Genomic DNA, 16,438 nt, shown 5'->3' on the forward strand with positions numbered 1-16,438 from the left:
TAAAGGACTGCAAACATATTTCTCTATTATAGTTCAGTGGTGTATGAAAAATAATTGCAGTAATAATAGAAATAAGAGTCATCGAGAAGCATCGTATGGCTTTTAATAATCCCACTGACAGCCTAGATTTGATGTCATGGTCTAACGAGTGGTTGTTGTTTTTCCCCTGAGAAAATGAGTAATGTCTCTTCTGTTAGAAAGTACTTTTCGGAAACTACTATTTACAGAAAATGTAAAAGCATTCATGAATTTTTAATGAATCAAGGGACTTGTAGCAGTAAAAAAGAAAGAGAGAAGGTGAGCTATTTAGAAGGTAAAGAGCACCTTCTTTCTGCAGAACTAAGGACGCCTGGTGAGCTCCTGTGGATGGTCCGTCACGTTCCCTTCTTAAAGGGACTCCTGGGGCTTTCCTGGTGGCACAGTGGTTGAGAGTCCGCCAGCCGATGCAGGCGACGCGGGTTCGTGCCCCGGTCCGGGAAGATCCCACATGCCGTGGAGCGGCTGGGCCCGTGAGCCATGGCCGCTGAGCCTGCGCGTCCGGAGCCTGTGCTCCACAACGGGAGAGGCCACAACAGTGAGAGGCCCGCATATCGGGGGATAAAAAAAAAAGGGACTCCTATTTCTCATTAGAACATTCCACGAAATGCAATGTTTTAAGGCCAAGATTCGATAAACCTCCACGAATTTCCAGGGCTTTCTGCTTGACAGTGGAACAAATAAATGGGTATTAGCTTACCATTGACTCTACTGTTCAAATTAAAGGCTGCCCCATTTCCAGACCAGGTAGATGATGAGAAATGATGAGGGTTTAAAACTGGGTGGAACTGAATTATTACACAAAACATTTTATCGGCCAGCTACTTGGTTATAACTTTGGGGATTTTTAAGGAAAATTACTTCCAAAATATTTTTTAAAATAAGAAAAAAAATTACTTGAAGAACCATCACTCCTATACGAGGCCAGAAACGTTAAGCGTTCTATGTGCCTTTGTAACAAAGAAACTCAGGGAAGTTGAAAACAACAATTAGAATTAACAATAAAAGAGGCTTGTAATTATCCCTTAAAATGCAGCTATCCTGTTCCCTAATACGATTAATACCAGAAACTGAGGTATCCCTGTCCCTCTGGCCTCCTTCAGAAGGTTTAGAAGTTTTAGAATTCTAGGAACATTAAGACCACTTCCATTGTTTTTTATGGATAACCATTTTTAAGATTAAAAATTGGAATAAAACAAACTGAAATACCTTTCTCCTCTCCATAATTTCATTTTATTTCTTTGAGACTCTGTCAGTATTCATACATTTATTCCTTTAACACATTTATATTTGTTCCTCTGATTTCCAAGTCGTAAAAATGTTTCTACTTAGAAATGGAACTTATTAAAATCCAAGACTTCTCTCTAGAGTCTGTTCTTTCTTTTCTGTTATTTCCTCAGAGCTTATTTTAAGTTCCATCTTTGCCAGGCTAATTGCAGATTGAATTTTGTTTCTCTAAATATCTCTAAAGATCATTATTCTGTTGGAGATTTGTCTTGAAGGAGGAATGGTGAAGAAAGGGAAGGAAAATGCTATATTACTTCAGGTGACAAATTATACTTGCAAGACCTCACACTAACGCTTAACAGCCATGATTTTCATGGATGGAAATACTACTCTGATTTTTGCATCAACTCTGACTACAGGCTTTGATTTTCTATGAATTCCAAAGACCATGGAGCACCAAAAGGTAAGTGACCCAAAAGTCAGTGATCATAAAAGCTGAATTGCTGATCATGGAATTATTACTTCAAACCATGATCATCTAGTGACTTGGGATCCTTCTTCTCTTTACCCTGTTGTCACAGCACACTGCAGTTTGGATTTATTCTCCATTATTCCACTGAAACCACTCTTCTAAGATCATGAATGACCTCCATGTGACCAAAGCCAATGATCATCTCCATTTACCTCCCCTTAATCTCTCAACAACAACCAGGAACAGCCTCCTCTTTGAAACACTTTCTTTGCTTGGCTTCCGTAATACTACATTCCCCGTTTGAATCTCACCTTACAGACTATCCTTGGAGTTTTCTGTACTGCTTCTTCCTCTTCTGTCAGACCCCTAACTGTGGGGATAGGGCTCCCTTTTCTCTGTCTACACACTTCCCAGGGAGCTGATTCATCTAATTCCTTGACTTTAAATAGAGCATAAGTGCCAATGATTCCGAAAGCAGTTCCAGTCCCAACTTCTACTCAGAATTCCAGCTGCCTTCTTGGATGCCGGAAAAAACAGGCATCTGTAATTTCACATACAGCAATCAAATTATTGGTATTTTCCCAATAATACTATCATCTCACAGATTTTTTTCCTACCGGAATGCGCCACACCACCAACCATCCTATTGCTGAAGCCAAATATTGATGTACAGGACGTATGCTTGATTTACCTCTTTTCCTCACCGTCCATCCAATTCATTCTCTACCTTCAAAAGACAGACAAAACTCTTCTCGTTTTCTCTGCGTCTTCGCTACCACACCCCCAGCCAAAGTCTCCATCGGCTTTTACCTGGAATTCTGAAATGGTCTCCGAAGTGTTTTCCTTCCTTTCTCTCTCGCTCTTCTGCAACTGAACCTCTGCCCAAGAAATCATAGTGGTACTCGGGACATAAACTAGATGGGATCACTCCTCCCTTTAAAACTCTACAAGGGCTTCCCTCAACAATTAGAATCAATCAAAGGTGTTTCTTGTCCTTCACAAAGCCCTACAGATCCGTGGCTGTGTCTCATTCCGCACTGATTTCTCTTTTGCCCACTAAACTGCTGCACGCTGACCTTCCTGCTGTGCCTTAAACACATCGCACTGCTTTTTAGTTTAGGAGGACCAAATCACCTGTTCCTGAAATCTTTGCTTTGGTGACGTCTTCTGCACATTCAGCTAAAATATCATCTCCAAGAGACTTCTTCTGAACACCCAAATTTTAAAGTACCTACCCAGTCACTCTCTGATAAGTCACCAGCGGGTCTCTCATCAGGATTGCTAGTTTTTCTTTCTGGTATTTACCATGGAGAAGAAGAACTTCTCTAGCTACTTTGCTGGTGTATTTCCAGTACCTAGAATAGGGCCTGGCCCTTAGTGGGTAGTCAGTTTTTTATATATATATATATATATATATATATATATTTTACAAAATAAGACTCAATTTTAAATGAGAAGATAAGATGAATGGCAACTTCCATAGAAATCTGCTTATACCTGACAGTTATAAGCTTACAGCTAATCACAAGACATGAAAACCCAAACTCAAAGGCTCAGCATTTTACTTAATTCATTTGCAGGATGATCTACTTCAAGCAGGTCTTATTTACGGCTGAGAAAATCTCCTTGAAAAGTGCACCAAGTGTTTACAATAGAGAAAAAGGGTCAAGCTTATATTATTTAGGAGAAAGAAAGAGAGCAAAAGAGAGAGAGAGAGGGGCAGAGAAACAAAGAATGGAAGGAAAAAAGGAAGGAAGGAAGAAAAAGAAAGGAAGAAAAAAGAAAGTATAAAGAAAGGCATATACTTATGAGTGAAGGAACGATTTTGTGTATTTTAGTTTTGTTTTCTCAACTATGCTATCTAAAACGTCCACTCTTCTCTTTTTAGCTTATCTCTGCCCTAGGAGTGTCTTCTCCATTCCTTTGTGGGAGAAGGGGAAGGCTCATTCTCAAGCACCCCAGATATTTCAGAGGCTGTCATATGAAGCCAGGGCCAAACTTATGAAGGCAAACCAAGCCTTTTTGACCTGGTGGGGGCACCCAGAACCTGTCTACCTGTAGATTTCCTCACACTTCTCTGTCCCAGCGTCATCAAATAATTTCTTTCCTGAAGGCTTTCCAGGTTTCTGAGCTCCACAGTAAAATGCTAAAACCTCTATACTAATACCTCTGGGAGTAAGAATGATTTAAGCCATTATCACAAACACCTAAAGGGAAGTACTTGGAAAATGAGAGCAAGATTAAAACCTGATGGGGTGAGGAATGAAATGCCCGGGAAGGGGAAGGAAAGGCACCAAAAGCGGAGGGAGGGTGCCCAGACAAATCCCAGCTCCCCGCCAAAGGTCTCAGAGGTACTAAGTGAAGTGAGAGATGCTTCTGCTTAGACCAAGCGTGTCTGAAAGCAATACCTTCCATGGGAATACAAAGAAGAGTTGCCGTTGATGCTGCAGTTGATGTATTCATATATATTCATATATACATTCACTGAAACATAATCAGAACCTTCTCATCCCAATTTGGAAATTGGTTCAGTATTCTGCAGTTGTTAGTGGCAGCTCATTCTTTATTGGAACTTGTTTGTGCTTGTAAACTCCCTGGTGACAGAGCAGAGTCTTCTGAAATCACGTGGCAGGGTCAATTTCTAGAACTCTTCCCATATTTTCTGATGCAATCACATGTAACAGTGTTGTCTCCTAGTAAACATGGAAATGGATCAAGGAAAACATTAGCCTGTCTGCTTCTGAAAATAATAGACTGAATTGGGACTGAGCTTTGAATTCAGGAACCTTCCTGAAGTCTTTGTTTTATACCAAGTCTCTTATATTCTGTTTGCCTACAGATGAAAAACTTAGCAAGAAGAACAGGAGCCAGTTATGCAAAACCCATTATGTATTCAGTTGTACATATTTCAGAATGGGCAGGTGCCGAAACAGGCTGAAAAGCTATCTGATCTTTGGTTATTCCAACTGCCCTATGTAAGGAAGCCTGAATTTGATCTCCTGCAATGCAAATGTCCTTCCTTTTCATGCTGATCTTTCTGGCTGGGTGGCAGAGAGGAAAGACCCTCTTCTTGTTACTGAATCACTCACCAGTATCTGCCCTTGAAGAAGCCCCTAACATCTCTGGACATCTACTTATTCATGTATAAAATAAGAGAATTTGTTGGGTAATGGCTCGATTCTTATGAATATGAAACTCTAAAGAAATAAGGACTTCTGAAACGTATTTTTAAAATTTTGCACTTAAGTGCAAAGCTATTTTGTTTTAACAAAATACTGGGATTGTTCCCATGTGAGAGCACATGCTGAATTTCTTTCTTTTTAAATTATGGCAAAAACACTTAACATGAGATCTACCCTCTTAAAAGATTTCTAAGGGTATAATGTGATATCGTTAGCTATAGGCACAACGCTGTGCAGCAAATCTCTAGAACTTATTCATCTTGACTAACTGAGATTTTATACATAGTGATTAGCAACCCCTCCCTTTCCGCTCCCACCGGGTCCTGGCAACCACCTTCTCATTCTTTGCTTCTTGTTTTAGACACTTCACGTAAGTGTAATGATGCAGCATTTTCCCTTCTGTCACTGGCTTATTTCACTTAGCATAAAATCCTCAACTTCCACCTACGTTGTCACTTACTGCAGGTTTTCCTTCCTTTTTTAAGCTTAAATAATATCCCATTGCATGTATACGCAGCGTTTCTTTATCCATTCTTCCCTAGGAGGATAATTAGATTGTTTCGAGATCATCTCAGCTATTGTGAATAGTGCTGCAGTGAACATGGCAGTGTTGAAATCTCTTCTAGATCCTAATTTCAGTCCTTTTGAATAAATAGATTTAAGAGAAGTATGAGTATTTGCTTAGCACATTATTCACCAACAATAATTAAATCACAGGTAGCAAGAATCTAAGCTTAGCCTTTCAGAAAAAAAAAAAAAAGGTAGTGCAGTGGCTCAGGCAATGTAAAGAAAGAATGATTTAGAGGTATGAAGCGCCTACTGTGTGTCAGAAGTTGAGCCAAGTGATTCATATCTACTGAACCATTTAATCTTTACAGCAACAAAGGGCTGGGGAAGAGAAACTAAGTTTCAGAAGTTGAGGAACTTGTTCTAGTACTCACAAATCTTAGGCAACAGAGGCATTCTTCATACCCTGGGCAAGCACACGCTAAATGCTATATTTCTCCTACTTCTATTTTCAATACCATATATTCATTGTCATCTTGCTGCGTTGTTACTGATGGTGAACACATTGCCAGAATGTGCAAACAGGAGTGGAAATCAGTATTTCCACTCCTGTTTAAAGTTTTAGAAAAATCGCTGTTAACAAGTAATCTACAGAAAAGTAAAGGTAGACTCCTGCAGAAGAAAACAATTCACTTTAGCTTTTAAAACATTTTCGGAGTAGTCATATTTCCTTATGAAATGATATTTAATAATAAAATATCAGATTAAAAGATTTTGGTGGGGTTGAATTACATTTCTGAAATACCCGATAGACTGAAACATGCTTCTTGGATGTATGTATTGCTTGTTCAGTAGCAGTTTGGAAAAGTTTTGGGTGGAGATAGGAAGTAGGCTTTTGAATGTCAGAGGGAAGGATTGCCACCTGTGAACTTGATTTTCTCAGCCAAACATTTTACTCAGTCTAGACCTGCGCTTAAGGTAGACCTTTTGAACTAAAGCCCTCTTAGAAGAGCGCGGTGAGGCTTAAGTCAATAGATGATGATTAAATGCCTTGGCGTTTTTTAAGTATTTTACTAAACACGGGAGATTAAGAAAATCAGGCATCATGTATCTCCTGGTCCCTGGCCTCCATATGGTCTAATAATAGAATGAAGAATTTGAAACATTTTAATCCTTTCAACTGGAGGAAGATGAACTCAGTCGTTGGACTACATCCTTCTAAAGTCAGACGATATGGCTGTCTACTTTCACTAACTGAAATAAAGACATTTTAAGGCAGCTGTAAGAGGAACTAGATATTTTACGAGACTTTCTCTTGGAATACCAAGGGGATGGAGGGGAAAGCTTCCTTTTGTCAAGTGTCTCATATCGTTGGTCCTCTTTCAAAGCTGTGATGGGAAAAGAAGCAAACAGGCTGTGGGTTTCATTTTGTACAGGTGGTAGTAATGTATTACTCAGGACTTCATGATTAGTCAAAGTGCTATTGATCAGTTTCTTAATTTCTACAATTTCCCCATTTTATTCCTATTTGATGAAATGTTCTCAGTAGAACTCAATAGCAACAAGCCTGATGTGAAAAGATGGGAAAAAAGGTAATGACTTGTTCTTTAAGAAAGTTTCTTTCTATGGCAACATCATTACAATTTGGAAAATTAAAGGCTGTAGCAGAAATTTAAACAGATGGGATTGTCCTTGCCAGGACTAATTCTTCCATAAAGGGCTCTCTGTGGTCCTCTGTTGTTACAGGTGTCTAATTCCTATCTCCACGCTTGCCTAAAGCTGAGTGGGTGTGATCGGGGGAAAGGATGGCCCCTCATTTATAAGAATTCAACCTGCCAGGGCAGCCGATTGTCAAATCGCACACTGTAAGTTTTCCTTCTCATTTTTCAGTTACTACAAACATAAGTTGCTATGCCCACTTCAGCCTGGGTCGCCCTCCTTCCCACTTCCTGCATTAGAAACTGTCTTTGTTCCACAGGACAAAAACTAAGACTTGCGTTCTGTGCTCCCTATTTGCATAATACGCTGCTAAAAATCTAGGCGAAGAAAAGACTGATAATTGCCAAATATCATTTCCTTTGTTTTGACAAGTCAAGGCTGAAATGTAGAACCTCATTCCCATCAGCAGAGTCAAAAACAACCTGTAGTTGAAGGAAACTGGATCTGGGGTGGGCGGGGTGGATGAAATATCACAAGGGGTGGTAAAACTCAAGTGCTAATTATGTCCGTTACACGTTCCAATGAATTCATCGCCCTCATGAAAGATATTTATCGTTACGATTTTAGTTAAAATGATAGCTACCAACCAAAATTCCTTACACTTACCCTTCTATACTTCTCCTGAAGAGACTGACGCCAAACCTTTCTGGTCTGGACTGTTTCTTCTAACCATCAAATATAGCCCTAGAGAGGCTGCCTTTGGAAGCAACAAAAATAGCACTGCCGTCTACCACAAAATAGAATGTTTCTACTACTCGTCTGGTCCTTTTCTGACCAATCTGACTTGTTGGGGAAGTATTCAAACTGGGATCTGAAAGGTGGAAAGTGGGATGGGAGACGCTTTTTTCTTAATTCCAGAAAATAGATTTCCCCACTCCTGTGAAATACAGTTAAAGAAACAGTGCAGTTGTCTTATGTAAATCTATTTTGATTTTCCAACTGTCATGTGTTCGTTACAATACCTTGCCTTAGAAATTCCCCAAAGATCTGTTAGAGGACAGGATGGTACAGATTAAAATGGATAAATAAACAAAAGAAAGAAAAGGGGGGGAATGTTTCCTCATTTGTGATATATTACAAAATCACTTCTCAACTCCGTGCCAGGACAATGCTTGGGGCAAAGGGAAGGTTTGTTAGGACAGGACTCTTCCTCTGACTGAGGGATTCTTTTGTGTGGTGGAGAAACCTCCTCTAGTTTTAACGACTTTAACAAGAGGTGGGGAAAAGGTGCTCATCATTTCTAACAAAGGTCTCATTGACAAAAGTTTATGATTTTTGTTCGAAAGCACTTCCTACCAAAGAAGAAGACTTTGAAGTTTATTCTTTGTTCAGTCATGCTTGTTATGGTCTCTTTAAGAAGAAAAAGAAGACAAAAAAAGAAAAAAAAACCCTCAAAAACAAAACCCCTGCTGCCTTTAAGGCTAATTCTCTGTAAGTGAAAATTTTAAAACTACTTTTGCCTAAAGGACCACAAGTCAAATGTTGAATGTTCCCTCAAGTTTGTTTTTATCACACCTTTGATTGTTAAAACATAAAGTAGCTGATATATTTCTCCTCTGTATGTAGTTTATTCCATTTCATGTGAGTGTGTGTTTGTGTGTGTGGCGTGTGAGTGTGTATGAATTGGCGCTATTCAGCGTGGAAGTGCAAGCACAGTTCTGGAACTGCAGTCATTTCATTCTCTAGATCTGTGTCTTTTTGTGATCGCTTTGCTTTGCGACAGTTTCAAGGGAATGCTTAAAATGATCCCTGCTGTGATTTCCACCTGTTTTGTTTTGTTTTGTTTTTCATCATTTTGAACATTGCAACAGTTTTCCAACTCAAATGTAAGTCAAGCTTAACAAAGCCAGCCATGTCACTGTAAATTACTGACTTCTGGGAAAGTTCTTTCTGCTCGTTCTTTCTTTCTGGGGCAGGGTACATATTGCTGACAAGTATTTGCCACGTGTCTAGATCTGGTTACTTTTGTGGATGTTTTGTTTTCTTTGTGTTAAGTCGTGGTGGTGTAACAATTGTTTGCGTTGTTCCGTCCACCTGGCCCCCAGCTGTCCATCTGTCCTATAAAACCATGTTGAAAGCTCACAGTGTAGAATACAAATACCAGTCAAGAAATCTAACGTGTTGGGAAAAGTGTCCCATAGAAGAAATGCAAATGCACGTGTCCTCTTGTGGCTGAAGGTGGAAGGTCGGGCCTGTAGTAGACCCTTCATGAGCAGTTTTATTCCAGACCCACAGACCTTGTAAAATCACTGCAGAAGACTTCCTGTAGCTTGACACGCTGCTGCTTCAGCCAAGTGCACTCAGTGTATTTTACTTCTTATTAACTTTCCTTTAATATTGAACTTTATATTGTAAACTACTTCCTTTTATTGTTATCCACTGAGGAGCGGTTTCTTGGCATAGAATGAGGGTGAAACATTGCCAAGAAACCTTTTTTGGCAAACAGTATCAATTAAAACTGATATACCAACCTAGTGAAGAGAGATTAGCGTATTTCCCAGCACTGTTTTCTTGATGATTTCAGAACAAGGCAAGAGGGTTCTCTGTGCTGTCTCCTCGGAGGAGATGTCACGTCCAACATGATTCTTCTGAATGTAGTATTTAGCAACCTCAATTATCTGAGTAGCCATATTTAAATTAATTTCTTGACAAATAGTTTGTTTTCTTCACCTCATGTTTTTGCTTGTTTCTTTTCCTTGTAGCTATTTTTTTTATTTGAAGTACAGATTACAAGGAAAGGCTGTGATGTTTTTTAAATGGGTTGCAGCAAGAATACAAGATAACAGATAGAAGTGGGACATAGTTAAGGACACAACATTAACAATAGGTTTGTTGCTGAAAATGACCTCAGAATTCAAATACTAAAGTAAAGCTCCTAGAAAAGTGCTGGGAGCAATGGATAAATGGTTACAGAGAACTTTCTAGAGAAGTTTGAATATCAGGTTGCTTAAATGCATCGCATATAATAATATCCCCTTCCGTCAAAACTACTTCATCTCTGTGGTCTTTTCCAGACAGATCCTAACACTGTGGAAGCCAGCGTTAACACTGGCCTGGGCTCTGAAGCCAGAATATCTGAGTTTAAAGCCCAGGTTTATGATTTTCTAGCCGTGTGACACTCAGCCAGCTACATAAGTTCTCTGTGTCTCCATTTCCTCACCTGGAATCAGGGAGGGTAACAGCAGCTACCTTATAGGAGTGTTGTTAGGATTAAACGAGAAAACTTATGCAAAGCATACAATGGCAACTATTATTACATCATAGTAGAGAAATCAGTGACTGCTTTCAGTTCTACATTTCCGGTGATTTCTGTTCATTAAGAAATCTCCCTTACATCAATGGCGATAAATGCTCTGGACACTTAAATTCACTCCTCCTTCTGCCATTATGTTAACTAGGGCTCTCTGAGGGATCCTCCCACTGCAAAATAACTTTAGATCAGGCTTTAGACGAGATTCATTCTTGGAGACACAAAAAGGGTGACTGGGACACTGAGCTGGAACCAACTACAGAAAGGAGGAAGGTGAGTCTAGAACTCTGGTGATGGGCTGAGACTCTGCAATTCAGCAAAGACTCCTGGATACCAGTAAAAGCAAGTCTTCTATGGAGAAAACCTATCCAATTCAGGCCTTCAGATACCACACAGGTTAAGATCTACCAATGAGTTCACAAACAGTATCACCAAGCTCATAAAAAGGCAAATCTCTGTGAATGAAATCACAGACATAAACAATAGCAGAAGGACTGGCTAAGTATATAGGTGCCAATAAAATGGACTATAGCCCCATTCAGAGGTGGCCCTAAAGGACATCCTTTAAAGGTGACCCTAAAGCAATAAAGGAAAGGATCTCTTAGGGGCAGCATTTTGGCCAGTGCTGCTGGTTATCCACTTTTTGTGAACAGAAAAATGACCTAAAATAAGAATACACAGGGGGCTTCCCTGGTGGCACAGTGGTTGAGAGTCCACCTGCCGATGCAGGGGATGCGGGTTCGTGCCCCGGTCCGGGAAGATCCCACATGCCGCAGAGCGGCTGGGCCCGTGAGCCATGGCCGCTGAGCCTGCGCCTCCGGAGCCTGTGCTCCGCAACGGGAGAGGCCACAGCAGTGAGAGGCCTGCGTACCGCAAAAAAAAAAAAAAAAAAGAATACACATAGTCTCATGGGCAATGGTAAATGTCTTGGCTGATTGGATAGGGACCTGGAAATACTGGAAGACTGCAGACAGGAGTGCTAAGGAAGAGGTGTGCATGACTCAATGGGAATGAACACAAAGAGTGAGCATCTTTGTATCTCATATTCATATTGAGCAAAGAGCAATGTCCACTGCAGAGACACAATCAGGGTGACAGAATGATACAGCCTGTAGATGTCAGCCAGCCTCTGACACCCTTGGACATCCCAGTGCTTGAACAATGGGCTCAAGTACAGAGTAACTAGCATGGCTGAGGCGGAGGCTATGCACAGGCTCAACAGCAAGGGCTGCCTCTCACCAGGGCTACTGCCAGCCACAGAGCCCAAGCCTATGGCCCACCCTCCCCACCTGAGCTGAATTCCTCCTGTGTAGCAGCCAGCCATCTGGCGGCATCTTGGAAAGAATGTGGATTGACTTATATTCTGGATATGCATTTGCATTTTTCATTTACTGTGGCTCAGTCGCCATCACTCTTCCAGGTCTCATAGAGTATCTGTTCTAGTATCATGGGACTCCCACATAACATCATACCTGACAAAGGGAATGTTTTATAGCAAATAAGGTGTGGCAATGGGCACATGACCATGGGATCTGCTATTCCTACCATATACCACACCATCCAGAAGCCGCTGGGTGAAAAGAGCATGGCCTCTTGAAGGTTCACCCCAGGCACCAGATTGGAGAAGACACCCTGTGAAGACACCATCCTTCAGGATGAAGTATATGTCTTAAACCAACATCTCAGATATGGTGCTGTGTTCCCAACAGGTAGACCTCATGGGTTTGGGAATCAAAGGCAGAAGTAGGAGTGTTTCCACTCCTACCCACACCTGGTGACCCATGTGGAGAATGTGTGCTTCCTGCCTCTGCAACTTTAGGCTCTATGATCTAGACATCCTGGTTTTCAGAGTAGATATTCTCAGCAGAAAGCCAGTAAAAATTCCACTAAAATTAAGCTAAAGCCATCACATATAATTTGGGATCTTCATGGCAGTAAACCGCAGGCACAGAAAGTCATCCCCATGGAGGTGGAGCCACTGCTGTAAAATACAGTCAGGGAGGAATATATTTGCCGCTGGGACATCTCTTGGTATTCTCATGTCCAGTTTTAAATATAAATGTTAAAGTACCTACAAACAAACAAACAAATTCAAGAGCTCAGAAGCCTCGAGGATGAGAATCTGGGCCACTCCACTATGCAAGCCACCCAGACCAGCAGAAACGCTAGAAAAGGGGGAAGAAGCCTAGAAAAGGTAATGGAGGAAAGGGATGATGGGTATCAGTTACTGCCTTGGGACAAACAGCGGCAGGAACCAGCTAATCTCACTAACACTTCTTTTTCCAGTGTTGCTAAGGCTGTAATGGGGTATGGAGATTTGGGGGATGAGATGAATTGAAGTCTGATTCATTCCTTTACATGTGCCAAGTACTCCATAATCAAGGTAGTGCACATATTATACGACCTAACTTTTCCAGATATTTCCAGTTTTCAAAGATCACACATCCTTTTAGGGATTAAAAAAAAAAAAAAAGTCTGGATTTTCTTTTTGCTCAAACCCAGGAATTTGTCTTTTACCAAGCTGCCCTCCCCAAAAGTTCTTGATAATCTCTCTAAGAAATGCTTATGCACTTCACAAATCAGTCAGCCAGCTCCCTGGAGTCAGGCAGCTAGTTTGCGCTTTTTCAGTTGCCTCTTGGTATTTCAAGCACGGCTCCAATGGTGCTAATGCCACTCCTTCTGTAAAACTATATCTCTTATGCCTCCTCATGCCGCAGGTCACAGAAAACTCAGCTCAAACTGTCTTAGACCGTAAACGGGATTTGTCAGCTTCTGTAACAAGAAGTCTATCTACAAGGAGGGTTTCAGGACTGATGAATCAGAATCAAGTACATATTTCTTGTTCTGTCTTCCTCTGCCTTCTGGGTGTTAGCTTCGTCCTATGTCTGACTCTCCTCCATGCCTGCTCCCCTTGACTCCCAAGGCCATGGAAGTCTGCCAGTAACAATAACATGTTTCCTCATTCTTTTTAAAAAGGAAAGAGAGTGTGTGACCCAGCATTCCAAAGAACAGTGCCAAGATTCACCTTGACTGCCTGGCTTAAATTACATATCTGCTGTAGAATGAACGTTTGTGTCCCCACAAAATTCATATTTTGAAACCTAATCTCCACTATAATGGTACTTGGAGGTGGTGCCTTTGGTAGGTGATTAGTTCATGAGGGGGGGAGCCCTCATGAGTGGGATTAGTGCCCTTATAGAAGAGACTGTGGAGAGTGCCCCCTCCCCCTTCTGCCATATGAAGACACAGCAAGAAGACCATCAGTGAACCAGAAAGTGGGCTCTCACCAGACATCAAATGTGCTGCTGTCTTGATCTTAGACTTTCTGGCCTCTGGAACTGTGAGAAATAAATTTCTGTTGTTTTTAGCCCACCCAGTCTATGGTATTCTGTTATAAAAACCCAGACCAATTAAGATAATACCCAACTTTGAACCAATGGATATGGTGAAGAAATAATATATCCTGGTAGGCTGAACCATCCAGGACCCACCTCTTGAGCTAGAATAGGTTCAACTTCACCTAAAGTGCACTGACTGTACTGAGGAGAAGTGAACAAAGATAAATCTGGGAATTGTTAGAAAGTGAAAATGGATGTTACATCAGAACCAAGAATGTTCACTAGAAGCACCTTTTTTCCAAACATGGACAAGGTCCTCCCCTTAACTCCCCATGGAGCTGAAGACTTAATAAGTATCAGAACACAGAAAATTTACAAAGTAAAACCAAAAGAAATCTTAAATATGAATCCTAATAAGACTGCTGCTGGACTCCATAGGCAGCCTGTACCGCACGGAATGTCCTTTGTGCCAGTTCTTAAACTCTACTGTCCACACATGTCCTTGGACGTCTTGTGAAAATGCTGACCTGGATTGAGGCCCGAGATTCTGCAGTTCTAATGAGTTCCCAGGTGATGTTAAGATGCTGGTCTGAGGATGGCACTTTGACACTACTCTCCAGACCTGGTCCATCACCAAGGTGCTCACCTCTGATAGGAGGCACCCCCGAGTTTGCCTCTTCTCCTAATTTCTTTGAATTCCACGGCAAGATACACAACTTCCTAAAATGACATGCCTGGCAGAATTTTAAGTTCACCTCCAGGAAAGACAAACTTTATATTATTATGAGAAAAGTTTAACTTCAAGTTGTTTCCAATCTTTCCCTCTGAGTATAACTATTGCTTTAGCAGGGCATATTTGAAAATGTCCTTAAAGCAGCTTTTCTAAAAACCAAGGTGTATATTTCCTTGATGATGAATTTAAACTTCTATAACTAAAAGAAAACCAAAAATGTCAAAAAAAAAAAAAAAAGAATTAACTATGTGAGGTGATAGATACATTAATTATCTTGACTTTGGTGATCTTTCCACAATGTGTATGTATATCAGATTATCACACTGTACACTTTAAATCTATACAATGATATCTGTCAATTATTTCTCAGTAAAAATTTAAATTAAAAAAAGTATAAAAGAATGCTACCAACTTTAAAAACTGTACAAACGAAAGCTTTAAAACATAATTTTTTCCAAATTTACAGCTTTCAAAAATTTTTAAATTATAGGATCTAATCTCGATAAGAATATATACATATGTGTGTGTGCCTTTATGTGTATCTATATATGTAACATGGACACACACACACCTGCTTACTAGAACACATTATGCCTATGGTTCATGGCATGTTTACTTCTCCTGCTCTTTTTCTTTTTCTCCTTTGAGGCTTTGGGTGGCCTGGGAGTCTAAACAGTATTTATAGTAACATTTCTATTTGGTATGCATCTCAATTCTAAACAACTAACTTTCCAACATTTCAAGCACAATTCACCTGCCTAGAGAAGACCGGCGCACAGGAAGAGAACCACACTCAAGGCAGCATGGCAGCGTGCGTTACTCGGAGGCTCACAGAATGATCACTGAGGCATGATAAGTGGAACATGTAACCAGATGTCCCCAGACGAAGTGAGTTTGTGACAAATATTAGAATTCAGCAATATTAGTTCTTGGTCATTCTACTTACATTGCTTATTTAAAGCAAGCTTTTTGATATTTGATTCTCTTGCACTCAAGATCGTATGTAGTTGGCACCGGAGAAAAATACTTCTTAAGGAAGCACACATGGGGAGGGAATGGGCTTCAGAGGGAGAGCTTACCACTGAATCTGGAGCCTGCAGAAATGCCTCTTCAGGCGTGGACGGCACTTTATTCATGAGTCTCTCATAGTGGTTCTAGCTTTGTCTGCAATTAAAGGGCCAGAAGCTAGTTTAACATATAACTCAAGGCAATTGTAAAATATATTTCCTCTCTGTTTAAATAAATGAAATAATTTGTCCCATAATCACATTGGTCTCTGTGAGCTCTTGAAGTTTTATTAAGGTGTAACTCGTGAATCACACTATTACTTGTTTATTAAGCTTGAGTCTCATAGTACTTTTTAAAAATATGAAACCTAACTTTGTGTAACTTTAAAGAATGAAAAGGTCTGAAGACGTATCACTATGGGGATGGTAAGGTCCTAGCAGATCTCTCTCAATCTGAGCATGACCTTTGCAGCATCCATCATGTGTCAGATGAAGAGTCAAGAAGCCGACAGACGGGACGGCACAGCGCACGCACTATAAAGTTGGACTGTCTGGGTGTAAATCCTGACCTTGTCACCTGTTAGCTGGTTACAATGTCTTGGGAAATATGCCTCAAATATCTTACCTGTTTCCTCCACTAGAAAACAAGGAAAATTATAGCACCTTCGTAGGGATGTTGGTTAGAATAAATGAGGTAATAATTGTAAACCCCTTAACTCTCCCTATTGAGAGAAAGCACTCAATAAATATCAGAGATTGTTATCACCACAGTTGGGTGGCCACCACCACAGAATTATCCAGCACAAATATCAATAGTGCCCAGGTTGAGAAACCATGCAGTAGCATAAAACACCTCGTACATCAAGCATATATCCCAGAAAGAAGTTACAATAAAGGGGTAAAAACCGGGACCACCTCTACTCTTAACCTCCTTCACCCTATTCTCTATATAGTAAGAAGCAGATCT

General features: G+C 40.5%; 1 long non-coding RNA gene across 1 annotated transcript in view; it reads right to left on the reverse strand.

Annotated features, from left to right (window-relative positions):
• LOC125962080 (uncharacterized) overlaps positions 1–15,629 on the reverse strand; it is a 184,335-nt gene extending 168,706 nt beyond the window's left edge. The window contains exon 1 of the long non-coding RNA XR_007473470.1: positions 15,544–15,629. This is a non-coding gene — a long non-coding RNA (uncharacterized LOC125962080). The remainder of the gene's footprint in view (positions 1–15,543) is intronic.
• Positions 15,630–16,438: the final 809 nt, after the last annotated feature.

Source organism: Orcinus orca, chromosome 19, assembly GCF_937001465.1.
Source record: "Orcinus orca chromosome 19, mOrcOrc1.1, whole genome shotgun sequence".
Lineage (NCBI taxonomy): Eukaryota > Metazoa > Chordata > Mammalia > Artiodactyla > Delphinidae > Orcinus > Orcinus orca.